Source organism: Piliocolobus tephrosceles, chromosome 3 (genome assembly GCF_002776525.5).
Source record: "Piliocolobus tephrosceles isolate RC106 chromosome 3, ASM277652v3, whole genome shotgun sequence".
In the NCBI taxonomy this organism is placed as follows: domain Eukaryota; kingdom Metazoa; phylum Chordata; class Mammalia; order Primates; family Cercopithecidae; genus Piliocolobus; species Piliocolobus tephrosceles.
The window spans coordinates 145,356,084-145,382,151 of NC_045436.1; the positions used below are offsets into that span (position 1 = coordinate 145,356,084).

At 44.8% G+C, this 26,068-nt stretch overlaps 1 protein-coding gene and 1 non-coding gene across 7 annotated transcripts in view; both read left to right on the forward strand.

The window, feature by feature from the left end:
* APBB2 (amyloid beta precursor protein binding family B member 2) overlaps positions 1 to 26,068 on the forward strand; it is a 414,785-nt gene that overhangs the window by 349,002 nt on the left and 39,715 nt on the right. Inside the window, exon 1 of one of the 6 annotated variants that reach the window (XM_023224586.1) lies at positions 19,088 to 19,251. The exons of 4 other annotated variants lie outside the window; for them this stretch is intronic. The gene's annotated coding sequence lies outside the window, so the exon portion shown is untranslated. Of the gene's footprint in view, positions 1 to 19,087; positions 19,293 to 26,068 lie in introns of those variants that run through there. One more of the 6 variants, XM_023224585.1, reaches the window with a different exon arrangement.
* On the forward strand, positions 7,131 to 7,232 carry LOC111550954. Its single transcript, XR_002734214.1, has one exon. It is a non-coding gene; the product is annotated as a small nucleolar RNA U13 (small nucleolar RNA).

A 26,068-nucleotide genomic window follows, 5' to 3' on the forward strand; every position in this document is an offset into this window, starting at 1 on the left:
CGGACTGTGCCTTCACATACTCAGCTAACAAGAATGTCACACAGCAGTTCTCATTTGCACTGTGTGCCCTGCCCTTTGATTTTTTTTTCTTTGCTACTCTTTTAACTTTTAAAATGCCGTTTGTGACCACTGGTTGGTCATAGTTTGAATAACACTGATCTTGGTCAAGTTTTCTAACAAGTTTTTGAGCTGAGCACTCTACCAGCTTAGTAACTGGTGTTTAAAGAAGAAGAAATTCCACACTCACATCATTTTGGGAAACACTGTAGACAATGTCCTGCTCTCAGAGAAAGCCCCTAAAACCTCAGCTGCTGAAGGCTCTGAGCTGTCCCGCAGTCAACACTAGATAAGCAGAAGACATATTATTGGCTTCGTTATCAGTGAACCTTCAGAGGGCCAGCACTTCTGGGACCCACCAGGTCAGAAAACATGGTTCTAGGGATTCTGAATGATGACATTGTTATCTGGGCACAGGATAACGAAGCTAGATTTTCAGACTTTCATTTACTTAGCCCTGCCCCTGCCTCCTGTGCCTTCCCTGAAAAGTGTTGTGTTCTTACGAACAGCACTTCCATTGCATTCAGTGCAGTAGTAAGTGATGATCCCATGATGGAAATCTCTCCTTCTTTGGTAATATCATCACCGAAGACGTTCTTTATATTGTTAAGTTGCCCTTGGATAAAAAACGGAAATGCAGATTTCTTTTAGATTTCAGTATCTAGAAAATATTGTTTGTCAAAGGATTTGCTTGTAAGAATTTGGTTAACAGGGAAAATTGTATAGTTTATCATGTTTCCCTTTTTGCTACGAAGTTTCAAGTTAAATTAAGCCCTCAATTGCAGTAATTAAATCAGATAGAATCATATAGCATTGCTGTTTTTGTGAATCAGAAATGGTTGAATGTGGTTCCAACTAATATTTTGCCTAATTTATAGAATTACTTTCTCTTCCTTATATTTGGCTTTAAATTTTACTTTTCTAAATTTAAAATATGATAGGCTGCATGTGCCTTTTATTGTAAGCCACTTAATTCTTTTGGGAAGGAAATGGGATATAAATTTTGATAAATAAACGGAGTTCAATTGTAATGCCCCATTAGCCAATGAGTGTTTAAAATACAGATTTTTTCTCTGACTTCTCTATTATTCAATAGTTGGGAAATGCTATGCATTCTAAAACAGGAGTATTTTGAGGATTTTTTTCCTTCTGTAAAATCCCTAAGCAGCTACAAGAACACAATGTTAGAAATTTATCTCTGCAGCTAATTAATACTTATTGACCTATCCAAATGGCACTTGTGGCCTTCCACATTAATCAGAGAATCATCATGTCATAGAACCACCTCAGCCCTAGAGGTACTTGCTTGCCAAACAAGTTTGGCAACGAATCCCACCAGGAATCCCATTGTGAAGATTAGCAGCAATTGCTAAAAGCATTATAACTAATGGATGCTGTGAAATTTCTTAATATATTTCCCCCAACAAATTCAGTGGCCTAGCGTAATTGTCTCAGCCCCTTCTTACCTAAAGGAAATGTCCTGATTCATCTCTCTACAGCTTTGAGCTTGCTTTGTCTTCTTCACTGATGTAAGAGAAGGTGTAGAAGTTATTTATTAAGAAAGATAAAACCTGATATTATTTATTAAATTCACTAAGTCAAGGGTTGAAAATAAAGAGGGGATTTTTTTTTAAATAAAAGATAAGGTTTAAATATGTCTACACTGTACAAATTAGAGTGCTTCTTTAAAAAAAGAGAAGATACGTATCTTAAGTGGTCAAATGTTGGGTCACTTCTAATCATAACATTGTTAATCATTCTCTTAGGCCCCAGAACTGGTAGAGCAGATTATACCACAGAAGTATGCTAACCAGGGCAGGAGGATAGAAATGGCTCTCGTCATCCATATAGGGTACTATCTTGTTGTTGTTGTTGTTGTTGTTGTTGTTGTTGTTTTTTGAGGTGGAATCTTACTCAGTCGCCCAGGCTGGAGTACAGTGGCACAATCTCAGCTCACTGCAACCTCTGCCTCCTGTGTTCAAGCAGTTCTCCTGCCTCAACCTCCTGAGTATCTGGGATTACAGGCATGCAACACCACGCTCGGCTAATTATTTGTATTTGTAGTAGAGACGGGGATTCACCATGTTGGCCAGGCTGGTCTTGAACTCCTGACCTGAGGTGATCCACCCAGGTGGATCCTCCCAAAGTGCTGGGATTATAGGCATGAACCACTGCACCCAGCCCCATTTTTTTTTAAACCTTTATCGTTATAATTTAACCAGATTTCTTCCTGTGTATCTTACAGTGATCTGTAAAGTTGGCTTTCTTCATCTCCAAGGCCACATCTTCCTCATTCCTAACTTGAGATGTCAAGCCATGGAATTCCTTTTCTCCCTCCTTGTTCCTCTATTGATCCCATCTAGCTTTCTGGGGATTTATTGGACACTCATGTATTAAGTCCCTAGCATGTGTCTGCCACTATGCTTGGCACCAAGGATGTAGCCATGAATGAGAACACCATGGTTCTTGCCCTCATGGGATGTACTAAGAGGAAGAGACAAGTAATAACATGGGCCCATGAGTCCCATGAAGAACTTTCTAAATGACTGTCAAGCCCTATGCCAGTATTATGTGACATCCCTGTCCTTAGGACTTACTGCAGGTCCCACCTGTTCTGTTAGCCTTTCTATCACCATTCGTGTCCTTCAGCACAGGCTGGGTTAGACTGTAATAACAACCAAAAATCTCAGTGGCTTATAACAACTCTTCCTGCTAAATGTCCATGGTAGGTTGGCTGAAGACATGGCTTCCTGGATCATTGTCCTCATTCTCTGTCTAAAGCTGATGATACAGTCACTATATAGACTAGAGTATTGGCAACAATGGTGGCAGAAGGAAAAGATGCACTGACTCTGAACATTTCTGCTGGAAATGATGCTTAGTACTTTTGCTCACATTTCACTGGCCAAAGCAAGATGTGTAACTGCGCCTCACTTCAAGGAGTGGGGAAATATACGCCACCCCTACAAATGGGAGTGAATCTTCACGGCACACCATGCCCTGTGCTGTCTTTCACCTCTGCAGTCATGCATATCTTCATGGTACTAGATCTCTTCAACCTCGGGTTGTCACTAATGTCACAGATGTGTATGTCTCCCTGGTTAGACTATGAATTCCTTGACGGCCAGTGCAATGTCTTATACTTCCTTGTGTGTGGTTCAACATGAGTGTTATACTTATATTAGATGCTTAAAAATACTTTTGATTATCTGAAGGAGAGAATAGTCAGAACTGTGCACGTTTTGAAACAATGTTTTCTGGTTTACTGAAAGTCTCTGCATATTATCTCCATTAGTCCTTTCAGGACTATAGCGTGTAGCATTGTGTCCCTTTTACAGATGAGGAAACTGAGACCTAGAACTTCTACACGACTTGCTCAGTTTTATACAAAAATGTGGCTGAACTGTGTCCGAAACCGTGAATTCTAAATTAATGAGTCAGTGTTTCCTACTCCTTTTAGCTGTTAGTGTGGACACTGCAGTTATCTGGTGTGGAGGACCACATGAGGGAAGGTAGAGGAAACTTCAGAAAAGGAGTTGAGGCCAGGTACAGTGGCTCACGCCTGTAATCCCAGCACTTTGGGAGGCCGAGGCGGGCGGATCACTTGAGGCCAGGAGTTCGAGACCAGCCTGGCCAACGTGGCGAAACCCCGTCTCTATGAAAAATACAAAAAGTAGCCTGGTGTGGTGACCTGCGCCTGTAATCCCAGCTACTCAGGAGGCTGAGGCAGGAGAATCCCTTGAACCTGGGAGGCAGAGGCTGCAGTGTGCCAAGATGGCACCAATACACTCCAGCCTGGGCAACAGAGCTAGACTCTGTCTTGAAAAAAAAAAGAAAGGAAAAGAAAAGGAGTTGAGAGTGCCTGAGCAGAATGGGGGTTTATCTCTTGGTACTTGCGGCCCAGCAGAGCTGGGGTGTACTACGTAGCAAGCAATAACTGCCAGCTTGTACTTAGCAGGTCAGTGTATTTGTTTGTTGTAGCTACAGATTACCACAGATTTACTGACTTAAAATAACAGAAATTTATTCTTTCACAGTCTGGAAGCCCAGAAGTTCAATATCAGTCTTCTGTTGTTTTTCTCTGTGAGAGACAGGGTTTTGCTTTGTCACCCATGCTGGAGAACAGTGGCGCAATCATAGCTCACTGCAGCCTTGACCTCCTAGGCTCAAGGTATCCTCCCTCCTCAGCCTTCTCAGTAGCTGGGACTACAGATGCACACCACCATGTTTGGCTAATGTTTTTTATTTTAAAAACATGTTTTGTAGAGATAGGATTTCGCCATGTTGCCCAGGCTGGTCTTGAACCCCTAGGTTCAAGCGATCCTCCCATCTTGGCTTCCCAAAGTGCTGAGATTTTAGGCTTGAGCCACCGTGCCAGGCCTCCACATCAGTTTTCCTGGGCTGAAATCAAGGTGTTAGCAGAGCTGCACTCCCTCTGGAGGCTCTAGGGAAGAATCTGTTCTGTGCCTCCTCCAGCTTGTGGTGGTTGCCAGCATTCTTTAGCTGTGGCTACATCACTTTCTCCTCTGCCAAATATGTAATCTTGCTGCCTGTCTCTTAGAAGGACACTTAAGACTGGATTTAGGACCCACTCAGGTAATCCAGGATAATATCCTCATGTCAAAATCCTTAGCTTAATCACATCTGTGAAGACCCCCTCACCCCGCATCCCCCCCCCCTTTTTTTTTTTGAGACAGAGTATCACTCTGTTGCCCAGGCTAGAGGGCAGTGGTGCAGTCTTGGCTCACTACAGCCTTCACCTCCTGGGTTCAAGTGGCAATCCTCCCGCCTCAGACTCCTGAGTAGCTGGGACTACAGGCAAGAGCCACCATACCCAGTTAATTTTTGTATTTTTAGTAGAGACAGGGTTTCACCATGTTGGCCAGGCTGGTCTTGAACTCCCTACCTCAGTTTGTCTGCCCACCTGGGCCTCCCAGAGTGCCGGGATTACAGGTATGAGCCACTACCATGCCCAGCCATTAAAAAAAATAAATATATATATATATATATATATATATATATATATATGGCTGGGTGCGGTGGCTCACACTTGTAATCCCAGCACTTTGGGAGGCTGACGTGGGTAGATCACCAGAGGTGGGGAATTCAAGACCAGCCTGGCCAACATGGTGAAACCTCGGCTCTCTACTGAACATACAAAATTAGCTGGGCATGGTGACACGCACCTGTAATCCCAGCTACTTGGGAGGCTGAGGCAAGAAAATCACTTGAATCCAGGAGGCAGAGGTTGCAGTGAGCTGGGATTGTGCCACTGCACTCCAGCCTGGGTGAGAGTGAGACTTGGTCTCAAAAAAAAAAAAAAAAAAAAAAAAGTATGTGTGTGTGTATATATAATCTATATAAGGTAACATTTGCAGGTTCCAGGGATTAGGACTTGATTTCTTTGGGATATTTTTTCAGCCTTCTACAGTCAGGGCAGTGGGAACCCCTTCTGCTACCCAGCTTGCTCCTCCATCTTCCTCACCCAGCTGTCTCTCCTCTAGGTGGTACCAATTATATGGCATCTTAAATGAAAGGGCCTTTGGAGTCAGGCACACTGGTTGGCTTCCTGATCTGCCTCTGTTAGCTGGGTGACCCTGAGCCAGTTACACACTGTGCCCCAGGTCCCTCTTGTGTAGAGATGGAAACTTTGGAACCTTCATGCAGCTTGGTTATAAGATATTAAATGGCAGAGGGCTTGGCACAGGCCCCTGTCCCCTGGTGGGCACTCAGGAGAGAATGCTGTCCCTCCCTCTGCGCTGCCTCTCGCTCCGCCCTCCCTCATCTGCACTGGCAGCAGCGGGCACAGTGGGCTGGAGGCAGAGGATGCTGCTTGTTGAGATTCCTGGAGCACTTCCTCCTGTTTATTTTTCTCAGTGAAGTTAACAACAGACAACATTTATTAAATAATTAATCATTCTTTCCTAGAAGGATTACTTCATTTCATGGGTGAGCAGTTTATTGCCAGAGAATGATGTCTTCCCCCAAAATGATGTATAACATGGTTTGGTACCTAAGTTTTTAGACACTTGAATGTTTTTTCTCTCTTCCACTTAAACTTGAAGGTGGTGAAATGTAGTGCATATTCATTCACACTCTGTTCATTTCAGGAGACACCCACAAGCAGGGTGGGGTGACTGGGGCCCACTTCGACCTCATATTTTCTTGTTTCTATAGGACTATATAGAATATTTACTAAATACTAGGTATTTAGTAATAAATGCCATAAGCCTTCCTAGGTAATAAGCCTGTTAAGAAAAGTAGGCAGTTGTATAATTGGCAAGGAAATTAATACAAAGATCTAAACCAAAAAATATCAAGCCTTTTTTTCTTGGAATTTTTTTCATTTCACGTATATTCCTTGTCTGCCTTCGGAATCTAAAATTCTGGCCCACTTTGTTTATAGGGTAGTCCCTTTAGACATTGGCCTTATTTTTAGGCCTCCTTTTCTTTTTTTTTTTTTCTTTGGAGACAGGGTCTCAACCCAGGCTGGAGTACAGTGGCAAGATGACAGCTCACTGCAGCCTGGATCTCCCAGGCTTCAGTGATCTTCCCACCTCAGCCTCCAGAGTAGCTGGGATTACAGGCATGTGCCACTTCACCCAGCTAATTATAAAAAGAAAATCATATTGATGGGGTCTTGCTGTGTTGCCCAGACTAGTCTCAAACTCCTGGCCTCAAGTGATCCTCCTACCTCAGCGTCCCAAAGTGCTGGGATTACAGGTATGGGCCACTGTGCCCAGCCCATTTTAGTCCTAGGGCTAGGATTACTTGCCATTACCACACACTGTTGATTATTATAGCTATATATGCAGCTTTAAAATTGGCTACACTGATTTCTTCTACTTTATTCTTCTGTTTATAGGCAGGTACCTGTAATCCCAGCTACTCAGGAGTCTGAGGCAGGAGAATCACTTGAACCCGGGAGGTGAAGGTTGCAGTGAGCCGAGATTGTGCCACTGCACTCCAGCCTGGGCGACAGAGCAAGACTCTGTCTCAAAGAAAAAAAAAAAAAAGAAAGGTGGTGTGGGGACAAATCAAGGTAACACATGTACAAGAAATAAATATTATTGATCCTTTAATAGTTCATAAGCATGGTGATTGGCCTTTCATGTGCATGTCTGAAATGTGCCTTCCACAAACCTTGTTACAAAGTTGACACACAACCATTGATGTGAAAGAAAAAAGATGAAAATAAGAGGTCCTTGGTGGCAAAAATAATAAAATGGCTCTTTGGTGGTTAAAAGGACCAATTTGGTCCAATCTCAACTCTTTAAATAAAAAGGAATTTTGCTTGAGGTAAGTAATTTAGCTCCTTTGTGGAAAGTTCTTTGACTTCTAAGATTATTCAGAGTTTGGAATTACTGATTTAGTCTTCTGACTGTATCAGGAGTCTTTAAATATACATTTTCCATTCAATTAATAAGTCATGAGTCCTGTTAATTTATCATCAGTGCAATCAGAAGCCATCAAAGTAGACGCTGAGTTGCCAGCCTTTACTTCTGGTTAATCCTGACACATCTCACATGTCATGGATTTCTGAAATTCTGAAACTGAGATTGCTTATGGTTCAAATTGGTCACTGGATTGTTGTGTTCCTAAAGAAAAATTATACAGCTCACTTCAGTGATGCAGTTTCCCCTCTTTTCCTCAAAAAATTTTGTACCAGTGAAGAAAGCAGAATCTGTGGTCCAGTAAAGCAGTGATGCTCAAATTCAAGTGCATGTCAGAATCCACTGTGGGTCTTTTTCAAACAAAGCTGGCTCTGCCCCAGCCTCAGTGGTTCTGATTAATTCAGTAGGTGTAGGGTGGAGCCTGAGAATTTGCATTTCTACTGAGTTCCCAAGTGACACTAATTCTATCTGTGGACCATAATTTAAAAATCACCTGGGTGTGGTGGCTCACCCTGTAATGCCAACACTTTGAAAGAGTGATGTGGGAGGATTGCTTGAGGCCAGGATTTTGAGACCAGCCTGGGCAGCATAGCAAGACCCCATCTCTAAAAAAAAAAAAAAAAATAGCCAGGCACGGTGTACCTGTAGACCTAACTACTCAGAAGGCTGAAAATGTAGAGCCCCTTTCAAGACCCTAGGAGGAGGGCTAGCAGTTAGATCACATGGTTTTTGTAAAATAGTTTTGCAAAAGGAAGATATTTTTGTATTCTTTAAAAAAAAGAAAAAAAAAAGGCCCCAGAAATTGTCTAAACTTTAGGTCCTACAAAACCTAGATCAGCTCCCTGGTAATTATCAATATAATTAACTAATATATATGAAAGGAATACAGACTGTACACAAGAGAAGTTTTTTGTAGGCTAAGCAGTCCCTAAGTCCCAGGAATGAGGGTACATGGGGACTTCATCTCAGAGAACAGGAGCCCCATATGTGAACTTTGTGTGGAACTTTAATTGAGTGAGCTCAATGGAGCATTTAGGCAGATGAAAATTCAAGTTGATCTTCACTTACCTGCTAAATGATCAGTTTGCTGTGTGTGATGTATCAATTTATTTGTGACAAGAGCAGACGATTTGGAGAATGAGACAGGTACAGATTTTGGCTTCACCTCTTATAATTGAGTTCACTCATTCCCTCTGAGCCTATTTTGTTTACAAAAAGGGGGTTGGTAATAATAATAGCTAATTTAATAGGGCTAATGGGGTGCTATAGTGACATGGTAGATATGACAAATGCTCTGAAGATAGAAAATGCTGCTCAGATGTTAGTAGCTATACAAAGCTAACAAATAGTATACTCATCGTTTATATTAATAGAATGACTAAAAGGCCATTCTGCTAGAGAAGAAGTCAGTAGACTTTCTGCAAAAGACCGAACAGTAAATAGGCTTTGTAGGTCATGCTGTCTCTGCCATGTTAGGCAAGAGCACCCTCAGACAAAATACAAATGAATGTGCATGGCTGTGTTCCAATAAAGCTTTTATTTATCAAAACAGGTACAGAATGGTAATACACTAAAACTGATCTAAAAGGACACTGTTGGCTGGGCGTGGTGGCTCATGCCTGTAATCCCAGCACTTTGGGAGGCTGAGGCAGGCAGATCAGTTGAGGTCAGGAGTTCGAGTCCAGCCTGACCAACACAGTGAAACCCCATCTCTACTAAAAATACAAAAAATTAGCCAGGCGTGGTGGCGCACACCCATAATCCCAGCTACTTGGGAGGCTGAGACAGGTGAATCGTTTGAACCATGGAGGCAGAGGTTTCAGTGAGTGGAGATCGCACCACTACACTCCATCCTGGGTGACAGAGCAAGACTCTGTCTCAAAAATGAAATGAAATAATAAAAGGACACTACCCTTCAAATTAGGAACTTCCAATTGAATGTGAAGATAAAACAAATAACAGCAACCATATATGATGTTTTTATTTAAACTCAACACTGAAGGATCAAAATTATATCAGCCTCAGTTTCTGTGGCCTTCTAATGTAGCTGATATCTCTTTAGGGGATGAGGGCACATAGGTGGAATAGGAAAAGCAAACTGAGGAGGAGGAGGGAGGCAAGATTCAGAACAGTTGAGGGTGAAAATAGCAGCTTGTTTGTTTTTATGCTTCTTGGCACTGGAAGTAGTGATCATCGGGTAAGCTCCTGCTTAAACCGTCCTCTGGGATTTAGCCTCAACAGTAAGCTCCTGAGCATGGAGTTTTGTGACCACCAAGAAAGTAAAGAGGTTCTATTTTGTAATCTCCTAATGAATGTTTAAAGACGACTGATGGTGTCCAGGTCTGTCAACATGGAAAACTGAGATAAACCCATCAAGAGACAGTTGCCCATCCATCTTAAAAGGGAAGTTAATCATGAACCATGAATGAAGCCACTATAATCATTCACATACAGGTTTTTGTGTGAATAGAAGTGTTCACTCGTCTTGGGTAAATACGTAAGAGTGGGATCACTGGGTTGTAGGGTGACAGCACACTTACGTTTATGAGAAACTGCCAGCCCACTTTGTGAGGAGCTGTGCCATTTTGCATTCCCAACAGCAAAGTAAGAAAGTTCCGGTTGCTCTGCATCCTCACCAGCAGTTGGCATTGCCAGGATTTTTTGGTTTGTTTGTTTGAGGGTGGTGGTGGTGGTGATTTTCGCATTCTAAAATGTGTGGAGTGGTAACTCACTGTGGTTTTAATCTGCATTTTCCAAACCGACGTTGAGCATGTTTCATGTGCTTGTGAAAAACATTTGTCTTTGGTGACGTATCTGTTCAAATGTTATTGCCCATTTTAAAAACTGTGTTGTTGGTTTTCTTATTATTGGCTTTATTCATAGTTGCCAAAACTGGAAACAGTAAAATACCTATCAACTAGTAGAAGGATACACAGACTCTTGTACATCCATGCAAAAGAATTCTCAGCAATAAAAAGGAATGAACTGTTCATACACTCAACAATTACGCTAAGTGAAGGAAGCAAGGTTCAGAAAGCTAGGTATTACAGGACCCCTTTATATGACATTCTGGAAAAGGCTAAACTGCAGGGACAGAAATCAGATCATTGGTGGGCTGGCAGTGAGGGAAAATTATTATTTATTTTTAAAGAACTTCTCTTGGCTTCACTCCCTAGCCCCTACTGTCTTACTCTCCTAACCCCACCTTCCCAGCCATGGGTTTAGTATCAGTTTCAGCTGGAGTTTCTGATGCAGAAACACAAACATGATTTTCTCGAATTATAGTCATGGAACTTGCCAGACAGCCAGCTTTGTCCTTGGCCCTCCGTGACTCTGTGTCCCTATATGTGCAGTATCCCGGTCCTTCCTTGCAATTCTGCCTTCCGGGGAGAGCAAGCCAGGGAGTTGAGTGGGGAGATGGTTGAACATTTTAAGAATTGAAAGGACTGAACGTGGTGGCTCACACCTGTAATCCCAGCGCTTTGGGAGTTCGAGACCAGCCTGACCAACGCGGTGAAACCCATCCCTATTAAAAATACAAAAATTAGCTAGACATGGTGGCACATGCCTGTAATCCCAGCTACTCGGGAGGCTGAGGTGGGAGCATTGCTTGAACCCGGGAGGCAGAGGTTGCAGTGATCCAAGATTTCGCTATTGCACTCCAGCCTGGGTGACAGAGTGAGACCCTGTCTCAAAAAAAAAAAAGAGAGAGAATTGAATGTTATGCTGGTTCCCTTAGGATTTTGAACCACGGAGGATAACAATTTATGCTCACCCTTGCTACCCCCTGCGGCAGTTAGGAAGAAGAGATGTGGTGGGTGGTGGGTGATGGGAAGATAAGTCAAATCTCTTTATAGTACAGCGAAGGCCAGGGAATGGCCCACAGTCTTTGGAGTAGTGAGAGGTTTTTTCTGCTGAATATTACATGAAGAGAATGAGCTATGCTGCCTGTCTAGGGCTTGGGAATCTCTTCTACTTAACAAAGATTCTTGTTATACACATTTATTATAAATAGCCTTTGCATTTTACAGGGCAGAACAGGAAGACTCCAGGCCATTGAGCAGGTGAATTTCTTTTCCTTTTTTTCAAAATTTTTGTTAGAGTTGAGTTAAAGAGATACTGTGGCAACCCCTGGAGGTCTTTTAGATAAAGGGTACATCCTTATGTGAGTGCAAGCTGAGCTTCTGCTGTGACTGATAAGTCTTGTGGGGCAGTGGGGGCTTTCTTTTACAAATACACGTTACAGATTCCTCCAGGAGCAATAATCAGGTACACAGTGCTTTTTTTTTTTTTCTTTCCTTCTTTTTATTGAGATGGAGTCTCACTCTGTCACCAGGCTGGAGTGCAGTGGTGCAATCTCAGCTTACTCCAACCTCTGCCTTCCAGGTTCAAGCAGTTCTCCTGCCTCAGCCTCCTAAGTAGCTGAGATTACTCAATGCCACCACGCCCAGCTAATTTTTGTATTTTTAATAGAGATGGGATTTTGTTATGTTGGCCAGGATGGTCTCCGTCTCTTGACCTCCTGATCTGCCTGCCTCAGCCCCCTAAAGTGCTGGGATTACAGGCATGAGCCACTGCACCTGGCCTACAGAGTGCTTTAAAATAAGTTGGGAATATTACCGTTAGTCCACAACTCCCTGACTTTCTTTTCTTTTTTTTCTTTCTTTCTTTTTTTTTTTTTTGAGACGGAGTCTTGCTCTGTCACCCAGGCTGGAGTGCAGTGGCCCAATCTCGGCTCACTGCAAGCTCTGCCTCCTGGGTTTGTGTCATTCTCCTGCCTCAGCCTCCTAAGTAGCTGGGACTACAGGTGCCCACCACCACGCCCAGCTAATTTTTTGTATTTTTAGTAGAGGTGGGGTTTCACTGTGTTAGCTGGGATGGTCTCGATCTCCTGACCTCATGATCCGCCTGCCTTGGCCTCCCAAAGTGCTGGGATAAACAGGCATGAGCCACTGTGCCTGGCCTTTTTTTTTTTTTTTTTTTTTTTCTCTTTTGTTTTTTTTTTTTTTTTTTTTTTGAGACAGTCTCCCTCTGTCACCCAGGCTGGAGTACAGTGGTGTGATCTTGGCTCACTGCAACCTCTGCCTCTCAGGTTCAAGTGAATTCTCATGCCTCAGCCTTCCAAGTAGCTGGGATTACTGGCGTGCACCACCATGCCCAGCTAATCTTTGCATTTTTCATAGAAACGGGGTTTCACCATGTTGGCCAGGCTGGCCTCGAACTCCTGACCTCAAATGATCTGTCCACCTCAGACTCCCAAAGTGCTGGGATTACAGGTGTGAGCCAGCGCACCTGGCCTCCCTGGCTTTCACTGTCCAAGCTCTTTGAAGATCTTTTTTGCTGCTCATTTGTCCCTGTGATCATGGTTTGGATGATTCACGTCTGGATTCTTGCTATTCAAAGTGGAGCCTCTGAATAAGAACTTGGGCATCACCTGGGGTGTAGTTTTTAGGATGACAGGGCCCTACCCAGACCCACTGAATCAGAACCTGCATTTAACAAGTCCTCAGACAATACATTTGCACACTGAAGTTTGAAAGGCATTGATCTACCTCAAGGTCCTGCCAAAACATCCCGCCTGCTCTGTTGATAACCTTGCTGTGATGTTACCGTCAGAAATGTACCCGTGGTGAATGCTTCTGCTGTCCACATAGGTGTGAGTGTAGATGCATGCCACTTTGCCCCGAATGCACTTCATTTATTAAGTGCTCAGTGCTGAACTGGGCACAAAAGATACAGAAACAAGTAAAGCATGGTTGCTGCCTTCAAGGAGCTCAGAGTGCAGAGCGGGACACAGGAAGAGCTGCAGCACGCCATTCTCCAGTGTCTTTATCTGTCATCTGACTTTCTTCACTGACGCAAAGTACCGGTCCCCTTCTCTAGAAACAGCTTTGAATCCTCAGTGTACAGCCCACAAAACACCTGCCTCCAAATCATTTCGGTCAGAAGGGACAGTACTTATGTGAAAAAAGCGGGGAGTCTGAGACCTACTGAGTCACACCCTCTAGGTGAGACTGTGGCATTGTCTTTTTTTTTTTTTTTTTTTTGAGATGGAGTCTCACTCTGTTGTCCAGGCTGGAGTGCAGTGGCGCGATCTCAGCTCACTGCAACTTCTGCCGCCTGGGTTCAAGCGATTCTTCTGCCTCAGCCTCCCGAGTAGTTGGGATTGCAGGTGCCTGCCACTGTACCTGGCTAATTTTTGTAGTTTTAGTAGAGACGGGGTTTCACCATCTTAACCAGGCTGGTCTTGGACTCCTGACCTCGTGATCCACCCGGCTCGGCCTCCCAAAGTTCTGGGATTACAGGCATGAGCCACGGCGCCCGGCCAAAACTGTGGCACTGTTATTTTAAGTGTTAGGATGCACGTTATAGTTTGAGACCACTAACTTGGGTGCTGCTTTGATATTCTCTGATTATGCAAGTGTCATACAAATGGATGTTAAAATAGTCTCAAATATTTAAGGAATCCTTCAGGGATTCCCTTATCCTCAATTCAGGAGATTTTGAAGCGGCTTCCAAGTTCAGAGCTGCTTTTATCTTTGGCTGGGCAATATAAGGATCTTTGTGGATGTTACTTAAGGATAGTTCAAATTCATGTCTATAGATTTTAGTAGCATGTTCTCTAGGAGCAAATGACAGTGCTTTGTTCTATAATGAGTTAACAGCATGAACAGTGTCATGACAATCCTGTGACTTTCTTGTTTAATGTTTGTACTTATCTAATCAAACAAATTGAAATTGGATTATGGCTGTTGCACGTTATATCAGTTATTATCCAGTTTAAATGCAGGTCTGAAGGAAGTAAAATTGATTTTTCTATGCTACTTGGGGACATCATAGATTATTGGTATGCTGGTTGAATTTTCAATTAGGTTTCTATGAGAGAAAGATGAGTGGTTAGGTTTGTTGGATTTTTTTTTCTTTCTGTATTTTGTAAATAAAATAAACTGTGATATTTCATTCTAATTAGGAAGTCAGATGCCTTTTAAAAGTTGGGTGATCAGTTTCCATATTTTTATTTAAAGCATATCTAGCTTTTTAAAGTGTATCATAATTCTGATGAAGATTTTTATTTTTAGAAAGAAAAAATAGGAAACAATAGAACATCTTCATAATAGTTACTACAGTAACAGCTACCATGTTTATCAGGGAATGAGCTGTAATATGTACCAGAATTTCACACATAATTGAACATATCTTTCTATGAACCAGACCTGTTTTTAAAAAACTGCCTTTATTGCATAAACACTGTTTGTGTGCCTGCTCTGTGCAAGCCCCATGCCCAGGTGGTAGGGATTCAGAGTTTATCTAACATAGATATCCTTCACAAAAACAGATGTTTTATTTTTATTCATTCATTCATTTATTTTAGAGATAGTATCTCGCTCTGTAATACAGGCTGGAGTACAGTGGCAAGATCATAGCTCTCTGCAGCCTCAAACTCCTAGCAATCCTTCTGCCTCAGCCTCCCAGGCAGCTAGGACAACAGGTGCAAGCCAGCACACCTGGCTAATGTTTAAAAAAAAAAAATTTTTTTTTTTTTTTGAGACAAAGTCTCGTTCTGTCGCCCAGGCTGGATTGCAGTGGTGTGATCTCTGCTCGCTGCAACCTCTGCCTCCCAGGTTCAAGTGATTCTCCTGACTCAGCCTCCTGAGCAACTGGGATTACAGGCACATGCCACCATGCCCAGCTAATTTTTGTATTTTTAGTAGAGACAGGGTCCCACCATGTTTGCCAGACTGGTCTCGAACTCCTGGCCTCAAGTGATCCATCCACTCTTGGCCTCCCAAAATGCTGTGATTACAGGTGTGAGCCACCTGGCCTCATGTTTAAAATTTTTTGTAGAGATGTGGGTCTCGCTATATTGCCCAGCTGGTCAGAAATATGCTTTATTACTACTTAATGCTTCGAAAGCAAAGCAGTGGGCCAGAGAACACAAAGGCAAGGATGACGAGCCCTCAGGAAGTAGGGAAAGGCCTCATGGGAAAGATGGCATTTGTTTGATCTGGACCTTAACTGGTAAATAGGTATTTGCAAAATGGAAATTTGTTATTTAAATCATTAAAGTATTATATGCTGATTACCTGGTCATTTAAAAAGATCTCTCAAAAAATAGTAACTCATTTAATTTAATCAATAGTGGATGTATTAAGCACTTACTGTATGTCAGGAAATGTGCTTACTGCTGAAAATACAATGGGAAACTGCCAAGTCAGAGAACAGTCACCAAGACCAGCCTCAGGTTTGATAATGTGCTGGAAGGACTCACAGAGCTCACTGAATGCTGTGATTATGCTCATGGTTGTGGTTTGTGACAGGGAAAGGATTCTGATTAAAATCAGCCCAAGGAAGATGCACATAGGACAGAGTCTAGGGAAGTTCTGAGCCTTCAGTTGTCCTCTCCCCACAGCGTCCTGGGCAGCATAACTTCCCTGGCATTGCCGTGTGACAGTAGCACAGAGTATTGTCAACCAGAGAAGTTCATCCAAGCCTTGGTGTCCAGGATTTTTATTGAGGCTCCACCCCGGAGGCACAGACAACTGGTCCAGGGCTAATCTTAGTCTCAAGCTCCTCCAGAGGTGGAGCTGATACTGCATGGGCCAAGCGCCCACCCCACATCACCCTGTTAGACCTTCTAGTGTGACCCAAGGCCCCTAGGCAAACAGAAACACTCCGGTCAGGCACAACATTCCAAGGTGTTCGAGTTTACGTCCCGGAAGCTGAGGGCAGAGGCTCTCTTCAGCCAAGGTTAAATTCTTCACTGTACAGAAACAAAACCAGACTCTGTAAGTTTATGAAGCTCACTGTAAAGTGAAGGAGATGAATAATAAATAGATGATTTGCCAAATATTTAATACCTAGCTGCAGCAGGGGTATGAAGGAAAAGGCTGGGATGCTGTCAGGGAGGACACTGCCTGTCAGGAACATCTTCCAAAGGAATCAACTTTTGGGCTGAGATTCCTAAAAGATGAGAGGGATTCATCAGGTGAGCAGTGCAGGGGAAAGCATTCTAGGAGGGTCACAGTCAGTGCAAAGGCTCTGAGGTGGAAAGTAGCTGGGCACGGTCCAGGAACTGGAAGAAGAAAAGGGGACTAGAGCAGAGACCAAGAGGAGGGAATGTGGTTGCCGCACTGGAGATAGAAGCAGGGACCTGATCCCAGGCGACCATCCTGTGAGACCCTGAAAGTGATGGAGACTTTGTCTTCAGTGCAATGGGAAGCCACTGTGGTTTTAAGGTTTGAGCATGGATACTCATATTTGTGATTTTTGTTTTTGAAGGGATACACGTGTGGCTCCTGTGAGAATAGCTTGTTAGAGATCAGTGGAGGCAGGGAGACTGTTAAAACACTACTGCAGGCCGTGTGCGGTGGCTCACGTCTGAAATCCCAGCACTTTGGGAGGCTGAGGTGGGTAGATTACTTGAGGTCAGGAGTTCAAGACCAGCCTGGCCAACATGGCAAAACCCCCTTTCTGAAGCAGGAGAATCACTTGAACCCAAGAGGAGGAGGTTGCAGTGAGCCAAGATAGCGGCCACTGCACTAGTGAGACTGTCTCAAAAAAAAAAAATGACAGCAGCCCTCCTGATGAGAGATGATGGCTGCAACTAAGGTGGCAGCATGGAGTTGAGAGAAGGGGGCAAGCTGGAGAGAGCAGGAGGAGGCAGAATTGGCAGGACTTGTCACACATGACTTCCTGCCAGCAGACCTTCAGCTGTCACACTTGCCGCACCCTGTGGACATCTGGCAGACCCATCTAGTTGTTGCTTCTGCCCTCCTATAGACAGAGAATCAGACAACCAAACTCACTGGAATGATGTGTAAGGAAGGAGAGGCAGCCTTTGAAGGGGTGACAAGTACAATCCTGTTAACTTGTTTCTTATCTCTGCGCTTGCTGCTCTCTGTTCTGGCTGCTGAACCCCAAGTCTCAAACCTTCTAGCCTCACTTGCAGTTTGGGCTGTGATCCAAACAATTGTCGTTGCCAGAGCAGTTTACTGTCAATAACTCTAACGAATAATTGAAGTGTTACTGATCATAGATTCAGAAACAGCATGAGTTAAATCATGCTCTCCCTAAAAAGACAACTGTTAACCGGAAAAGCCTAATATAAAATTTTCTGCACAGAACCTGGCACTTAGGAGGAGCTTAGTAAATGTTGAACAAATGAGAAGACTCCTGATCCTCGTTTAAACATGAACATTAAAGTTTTCTGTACACCTGTGGTGTGTTTTACCAAACCCAAACAAGACCTACTACTTACATACTCCCTTGATTTTCCATGTGTATTTCCTATTTTCTGTTACTTTCTTTGTAAAAGGAGTGTATGAGGCTTTGAATATACCCAAAAACGTGGCAAATTACACTCTGCCTATTTCGCTGTTTTTTTTTTTTTGTTTGTTTTTTGTTTTTTGAGACGGAGTCTCACTCTATCACTCAGGCTGGAGTGCAGTGGCACGATCTCGGCTCACTGCAACCCCCGCCTCCCAGGTTCGAGCAATTCTCCTGCCCCAGCCTCCCTATTTCACTTTGTTAATTGGCCAAATAACTTATGCTTGCCCAGAAACAATTAGAACGAGGAAGTACTTTTAGTGCTCACAGAATACAGTCAGTAAGAGACCTTGGATTTTCCTTTCCAACTTATATATTGACTAGTGGCTAGCCAGGACTCTTAAAGTGCTGTCACTTAGCCAGTTGGACATTTTCTGCTTCCATGTATATGGGGGGAGGGGGGTGCCTGTGGGATCTTGGCTTCAAGTCAGCTGTAAACAAAAGGTGTCTTAAAAGAGGTAGGGATTACAAAAGGGTGTAGGGGTGAACCGCTAAGTGCTTTGTGTAAATTGACAGGTAATCTGTAAACACTTGCCAGCTCGGTTCAGGATTTGCTGCGTCTTGAAATCTGATTCTTCAGATTTATCAAACTACAGTTTGGTTTCTGTCTTTCTGCCCAAAGGCTTTTTGACTGTGGGCTGCAATAATACCTCCTTTCCCCAACCAACCCTCCCCACCCCCCATCTCCCCACAATCAGGATCCTAGAAACCTAGCCTAGTGCAGTGGCTCACCCCTGTAATCCCAGCGTTTTGGGAGGCCAAGGCGGGCGGCTAACTTGAGACCAGGAGTTTGAGACCAGTCTGGCCAACACGGTGAAACCCCGTCTCTACTAAATAAAAGTAGAAAAAAATTAGGCAGGCATGGTGGCGGGTGCCTGTAATCCCAGCTGCTAGGGAGGCTGAGGCAGGAGAATCGCTTGAAGCCAGGAAGCGGAGGTTGCAGTGAGCCGAGATCGAGTCACTGCACTCCAGCCTGGGTGACAGAGCGAGACCCTGTCTCAAAAAGAAAATAAAAGAAACCAGAAACCCAGCAGGCCTAGAGCATCAACTTTTTCTAAAGAGGTTCAGTGGCTTTGAATGAACTTTCTAAGTCCTGAGAGTCCAAAAAGGGAAACGTTCGTTCCAGGAAGGGAGTATGTGGGGTGGCGGATCCTCTTTGCCGGCCCTGAACCAGGCCTTTAGCAGCTGGCAGCATCTGGCGGGAGCACCTCGCGGGAGCACTCAGCTGGAGTGCGGCCAGGCGGGGCGGGGCCACGCGCCTCCCCAGCAGCCAATGGGCGGCGGCGGCGGCGGGCGGGCAGCGCGGGCGGGCGGGGCGGGGAGGCGCGGGCGCCGCTCGCTTCAACTTGAGCCCCGGGCAGTGCGCGCTGCTGCTTGAGCGACGGCATCCGCTGGCTGGTGCCGGTACCCTGGGGCTCGTTGTAGCACCTGGGGCGGCATCCCCGCCTGACCTCGGAAGGACCGGGAGACAAAGGTGAGGAAGTTGGCGAAGGAACGGCGCGCCTTTGTTTGCAGGTGCGTTCACAGGGAACGGGGGTCGAGGCAGGGCGGCGAGGTGGGCGCGGGAGACCCGCGGGACAAAGGCTGCGCCCTCCCTTCCCCGAGTCAGCGCTTAGCGAGATGCCTGGTCCTGGGCGGTTGGAAGGGCAGAAGAGGGGGCCCCGCCGGTGGGAAGGAGGAGTGAGGCATGTATAAAATGGGGGGAGGCATCCTTGGACCCCCAATTTGCCAGTGCACCAAGACTGTTTGGGGTGGGCTATTCATTGATGGGGTCTGCACGGGGCATTTCTGCCGTGGACAGCGTTCTGTGATTGAAGCAGTGACTGCCTTCGCCTTACCTGCCCCGTGGTGAGGCCACATTTCTGTCTTCCTGTCTACATTAGGACTGAAAGATATTTCAGGGTTTTGGTAATCCAATATTTGGATTAAAAGCAATATCCTTTCGTGTAGAAAAACTGCATTTCCGAATGATTTAGAATATTGGTGTGACTTCCATGCGAGAAAATATCTCAAATTTCCCAAATGTAGAAACGCAGCCAGCTCTTGGCATTGAGAAAGAAGTAGTGTTTTTGAAAAGAGAGGCGTGATGATTTAAATATTGCTTACAACACTCTATTAGCTTGTGGGGGAATCTGTGCCTTTTCTATTATCTGTTTCCCTATACCAATATTGTAACCAGGCGCGTCTATGGATTCCCTAATTAATGTGTAGCTGTGAATCTTCATTACTGCCTTGGGTGGGAGAAGGCGGGAGGAGGAGGCAATCCCATTAGTCTTTTTCTTTCTTTTTATAACTCTGCAGCTGCAGCCTGGCTTTGACTTGTATCGTGAATGGGGGTTCTGCCTGCTTTCCTCATGCTGTTCTCTTTTAGATTTTCTTAGGCCATTGAGCAGTTGGCCCCTCCTCCAGCCAAGCTCTGACACAAGAGTAGTTTGTAAGATTCTCTCTAAAGTTCAGATCCTTGCTGCTGCCTTTTAGTTAGTTGCTTTCAGAAAGGAATTATTAAGTGTCCTGAGGTCTTTCCTAAGAGGTTAGAAGCAGAATGTGTTGTGAGGAAAACAGCCCTAAGTACATGTTTGTAAATGTGGTCTGTAATTTTGTAAAAGTTATAAGTAAAAGAGAGTGTGAATTAAATGCTTAAGAGGGGAAAGACTTTCTGTAAAGCATCAGCCAGTATCATCAAAGAAGGTGTCATGGTGTGTAGCTCCGTAAGAACCCTACTTTCCTTTTTGTTTCCTTTTTCTTTTTCTTTTTTTTTTTTGAGACAGAGTCCCTTTCTGTCGCCCAGGCTGTAGTGCAGTGGCACGATCTCATCTTACTGCAACCTCCACCTCCCGGGTTCAGTTGATTCTCCTCCCTCAGCCTCCTGACTAGCTGGGACTACAAGTACACACCCCCATACCTGGCTAATTTCTGTTTTTTTAGTAGAGACGGGATTTCACCATGTTGGCCAGGCTGGTCTCGAACTGCTGACCTCAGGTGATCCACCTGCCTCGGTTCTCCCACAGTGCTGGGATCACAGGCGTGAGCCTATAATCCTGGCCTGATTTTATCATTCTCATTTTGCAGATGTGAGAAACCCACTTTTGTAACAGCTGCCACGATTTTTAGTTCTAGTTTTTCTGCAATGGGGATAATCTATTTAATAGGTATTTATTGGACACCTGCCATGTGCTGGGCATTGGTGCTGGTATAATATTAAGTGGTATAATAAATACAACAGGTGGCTTCTTCCTTTCTTGGAGCTCGCACTATGCTGGTGTGGGGCCCATTGCAGGTCCTCTGCACTGGAGCATCCCTGGGAAGCAGTGTGGATGACACCGAGGTGAGACAAGAAGATACTGCTGCTGCCCTGGAGGTCAGCTGAGCGCATGGCAGTAGGTGCAAACAACAAGGGGCCTCAGGTCATCTGCACTCCAAGGGTGGAAGTATTAATCAGACCAGTGGGCCACTGGGCACTAAAGTCGGTCATCTTGAACTTGCTTACTTTGATCCATGGATACCTCTCAGAGGAGCCTGCAGCTGCAAGGAGGAGCAGAGCTGAGTTCTAAAGAGTTCAAACATTGGCATTATTGATTTGAATGGAGTAATTCCAGTTTGTTACAAAAACTATCAGTCATGCAGCCTCCTTGTCTCACCTCTCACCTCTACAGCTTTCCTCTTGACAACCCCTCTAGGAAATGAATTTCTTTTTTTTTTTTTTTTTTTTTTGCAGACGGAGTTTCACTTTTATCACCCAGGCTGGAGTGCAGTGGCATAATCTTGGCTTACTGCAACCTCTGCCTCCCAGGTTCAAGCGATTGATTTCTCCTGCCTCAGCCTCCCAAGTAGCTGGGATTACAGGTGCCCGCCACTATGCCTGGCTAATTTTTTTGTATTTTTAGTAGAGACAGGGTTTCGCCATGTTGGCCAGGCTGGTCTCGAGCTCCTGGCATTAGATTATCCGTCCATCTTGGCCTTCCAAAGTACTGGGATTACAGGCATGAGCCACCACACCAGGCCTAGGAAAATGAATTTCATTCTGTACCACTGGCTGAGCAAAGCTTTATGTCTGGCCAGTCTCCCGAGTGTTAAGAGATGACTTAACTGTGTCCCTATTTACTCTCCGTATACATTTCATGGGTTTTGGGGAGTAAACTGATGGCACATAACCTCTTATCTAGGTTTTCAGATTTTTCCACAAATCTCTAGGATCACAGAAAAGCATACTAAGTAGTAGTGTAACTTGTCTTTTTAAAGGGCCTGTGTTGAACACAGAATATGACATATTTGAGAAGTTCTTAGACTTTTGAATTCCTTGGGCCCTAACATAGTACCTAGTATAGGATGCCCTCCATAAATAACCCAGTTGTTGAATGGGCAGGTGAATGAATGTAGATTAAAATACTTCATTGTCTACTTTTAGGGTTTAATTTTGACCATCCATGTGCTTAATGTTTACAGTCTAATGGTTAATATGCTGTTCGGCAGATAAGGAGCATCCGTGTGTCAGGCACCTTGTGAGGCAGCATGAAGGACTGAGACAGACAAGGTCCCTGTTCAAAGAGGCAGGAGATAAGCTGGAAAAACAACTCAGGAAGCAAGATGATATAGGTTATGCCGAGTGCCTTGAAGACCATCAACAACATGATGCAGCAGAGTAGCTAAGAGGGGAAAGGGGCCGTCAGGAGGCAGCCCATCCTAGGAGGCGACATTTGAGCTGGGCTCGAAGGCTGAGAAGCCAGCCACATGGGGAGTGAATAGAAAGCACTGAGGAGGCCGGGCGCGGTGGCTCAAGCCTGTAATCCCAGCACTTTGGGAGGCCGAGACGGGCGGATCACGAGGTCAGGAGATCAAGACCATCCTGGCTAACCCGGTGAAACCCCGTCTCTACTAAAAACACACAAAAAAACTAGCCGGGCGAGGTGGCGGGCGCCTGTAGTCCCAGCTACTCCGGAGGCTGAGGCAGGAGAATGGCTGAACCCGGGAGGCGGAGCTTGCAGTGAGCTGAGATCCGGCCACTGCACTCCAGCCCGGGCGACAGAGCGAGACTCCGTCTCAAAAAAAAAAAAAAAAAAAAAAGAAAGCACTGAGGAACAGCTGGGCGTGGTGGCTCATGCCTGTAATCCCAGCACTTTGGGAGGTCGAGGCAGGTGGATCACCTGAGGTTAGGAGTTCAAAACCATCCTGACCAACATGGTGAACCCCGTCTGTACCAAAAATACCAAAGAAATTAGCCGGACATGGTGGTGCATGCCTGTAATCCCAGCTACTCGGGAGGCTGAGGTAGGAGAATCACTTGAACCCAGGAGGCGGAGGTTGCAGTGAGCCGAGATCATGCCATTGCACTCCAGCCTGGGCAACGAGCGAAACGCCATTGTAAAAAAAAAAGGAAAACACTGAGTAAGTGGAGCACTCAACATGCACAAGGATGAAGAGGAAGCCAGTGGTTTGTGCTGGAAGAGGTGGATGGGGACAGGATCCATTAGGGCTTCTGGGCAGTGGTTGAAGGTTTGCCATGAGGTGCCTGTGAAGAGAGTTAACCGGGGGAATGCCATAATCCAGTTTATTTCCTACAAAAAGATCTCAGGGAATGGATATTGGGAACAGGAGTGGAGACCGAGGGACCAGTTGGCCAGCCCTGGTCCGGGAGAGATCAGTGACGTGGCAGAGGGCATGAAGAGAAGCAGGCAGATGGGAGAAACGTGGGGGTTGAACTCGCCGAGTTGACTGTACAAGACGCAGGAAGGGGTGTGATCTAGGACCACACCTGATTTCTTTGATGCGTTGTTTATGTCTGTAGAAAATACATGCTAATAGAAGTAATGACTGTTCGAGGGCAAAGTTATTAAGCCGTGGAACAACTCTGTTTACATTTATGTTGTGTCAAGACCTTGATTTGGGCCAGACATGGTGGCTCATGCCTGTAATCCCAGCACTTTAGGAGTCCGAGTGTCCCCAAAGGATCACTTGAGGCTGGGAGTTTAAGACCAGCCTGGGCAACGTGGCAAAACCTTGTCTCTACTGAAAATACAAAAATTACCCGGGCATGGTGGTGCATGCCTGTAATTCCAGCTACTAGGGAGGCTGAGGCACGAGAATCTCTTGAACCTGGGAGGTGGAGGTCGCAGTGAGCTGAGATCGCACCACTGCCCTCCAGCCTAGGCAACAGAGAAACACACACTGTCTCAGAAAAAAAAAAAAAAGAGGAAGACTTTGACTTTTCTTTGGTTCTCCAGTGTAGATGAGCAGACGTATCCATCCAGTGCAGTCTTGTGTATTTGGCCATTTTTCCAAGATGTTTTCAGCCTTCAATACCCTTTCTGTCCTTCTCAACTAGTTATGAGACCTTTGAGCATTTTTCTTTGTTCTGGCGTGAAAATAAAGAATCAGACTAAGAAGAGGAGACAGGTTTAAGCCTTAATTTATACGGAATTATTCTACCTTTGTTCCCAATTTATAAGAATCCATTCATAATTACTTTTTTTTTTTTTTTTGAGACAGAGTTTTGCTCTGTCACCCAGGCTGGAGTGCAGTGGCACGATCTCGGCTTACCACAATCCCTGCCTCCCAGGTTCAAGCGATTCCCCTGCCTCAGCCTCCCAAATAGGTGGGATTACAGGCACACACCACCACACCCCACTAATTTTTTGTATTTTTAGTAGAGACGGGGTTTCACTATGTTGGCCAGGCTGGGTTTGAACTCTTGACCTCAAGTGATCCACCCGCCTCAGTGTTGGGATTACAGGCATGAGCCACTGCGCCCGGCCCCATATTTACATTTGAAGTTTCTTCACATGCAGCGTTCTCTGTAGTTCCGACAGTTGATATTCTCTCATAAATATAAAATTTGTTCCGTATGTATTTCAATTAAAAGAAAGTAACTTTCTTAGTAACTTCGCAGGAAATTCACTGAGCATTTTGAGAGCTAGAGAAGCCATTTCCTTATAGGTGTAAAGTAGAACTAAATACTGAGTTTCTAATAGGATTCTCTGCCCCCTTCTTCCAGCTGCAGAATTGTGAACTTGAATTGAAAGCTTCAATTCAAGTGTTTGTCAGAGAACTTGAGTTTTGAGGTAACTTTGGTTTGGTTTTGCAATATATATATATGCATAGAAAATATTCCTTCTGCAGTCAGTATTCTGAGCAGATGGGAAAGGGCAGGAGTGACTGGAGCTGGCAGCCATTTCAATCGAGAAGCCTGGACTGGGTACCTTATAACATGTAAGCTTGTCTGGGGATGAATAAATTATAGCAGTTGAAATAATTATGATAGAGGACAAGCAGCAGCCGAGGGCACAGTTGACAACGGGGCCAAGTTGGCCTGATTCTGTCATATCAGAGCATGCATCTGTTTGCCAGGTTACCTGAAAATGCTGTTTTCGAGGATTCTGGTGTGTTTTGTTTTTCTTCGCCCTCCCCCTTAAAACACTGTAAGAGCTATCGCCTGCTAGTGACCTTTTAGAAATAAAATGGCTGGGGCAGACGTCCGCGTGGCTGCTGCTTCACATGTTGGGCATCCGTGTAAGGTTTCAGTTGAGCAAAAGGTTGTTTGGTTCTAAAGCATTTGCAAGTTGCAAACGCTCTTACTCCTGCATCCAGTGCTCTTACTCCTGCATCTTGGTGGAAGAGTCTCTAGCCAGCCCTGGAGTTTGTCACCTGTAACAAGAATTATTCTACCATCTCAGCCAGTCGCAGGGTCCCTCGATTGGTTTACACTTTGCTGTTAACATTTTGAAAATGTTCATTGTTTTTTTGACAGGGAGGCTTGCATTTTCGTTTTGCACTGGGCTCCACGAAGTATTTAGCCAGTGCTGTCCATATTGTATGTTGCACCCTGGAAACAGATTGTCCTCTAGAGCAGGGGTTGGCAAATTTTTTCTGTAAAAGGCCAGATTTTTTTTATTATTATTATTTTCTTGAGACAGGGTCTCACTCGGTCACCCAGGCTGGAGTGCAAGTGGTGTGATCACAGCTCACTACAGCCTTGACCTCCTGGACTCAAGCAGTCCTCCTGCCTCAGCCTCCTGAGTAGCTGAGACTCACAGGCAGGCACCACCACACCTGGCTATTTTTAAAAAATATTTTTGTAGCGATGAGGTCTCGCTATGTTGTCCATACTGGTCTCAAACTCCCAGGCACTGGCCACATACTAAATATTTGAGGCTTTTGGAGCCGTGCGGTCTCTGTTGCAACTACTCAGCTCTGCAATTGTGGCACAAAAGGAGCTGTAGCCTCTGCATACGTGAATGAGTGTGGCTATGGTCCAATACTCTTCATTCACAAAACAGTGGGAGATTGGGGGGGATCGT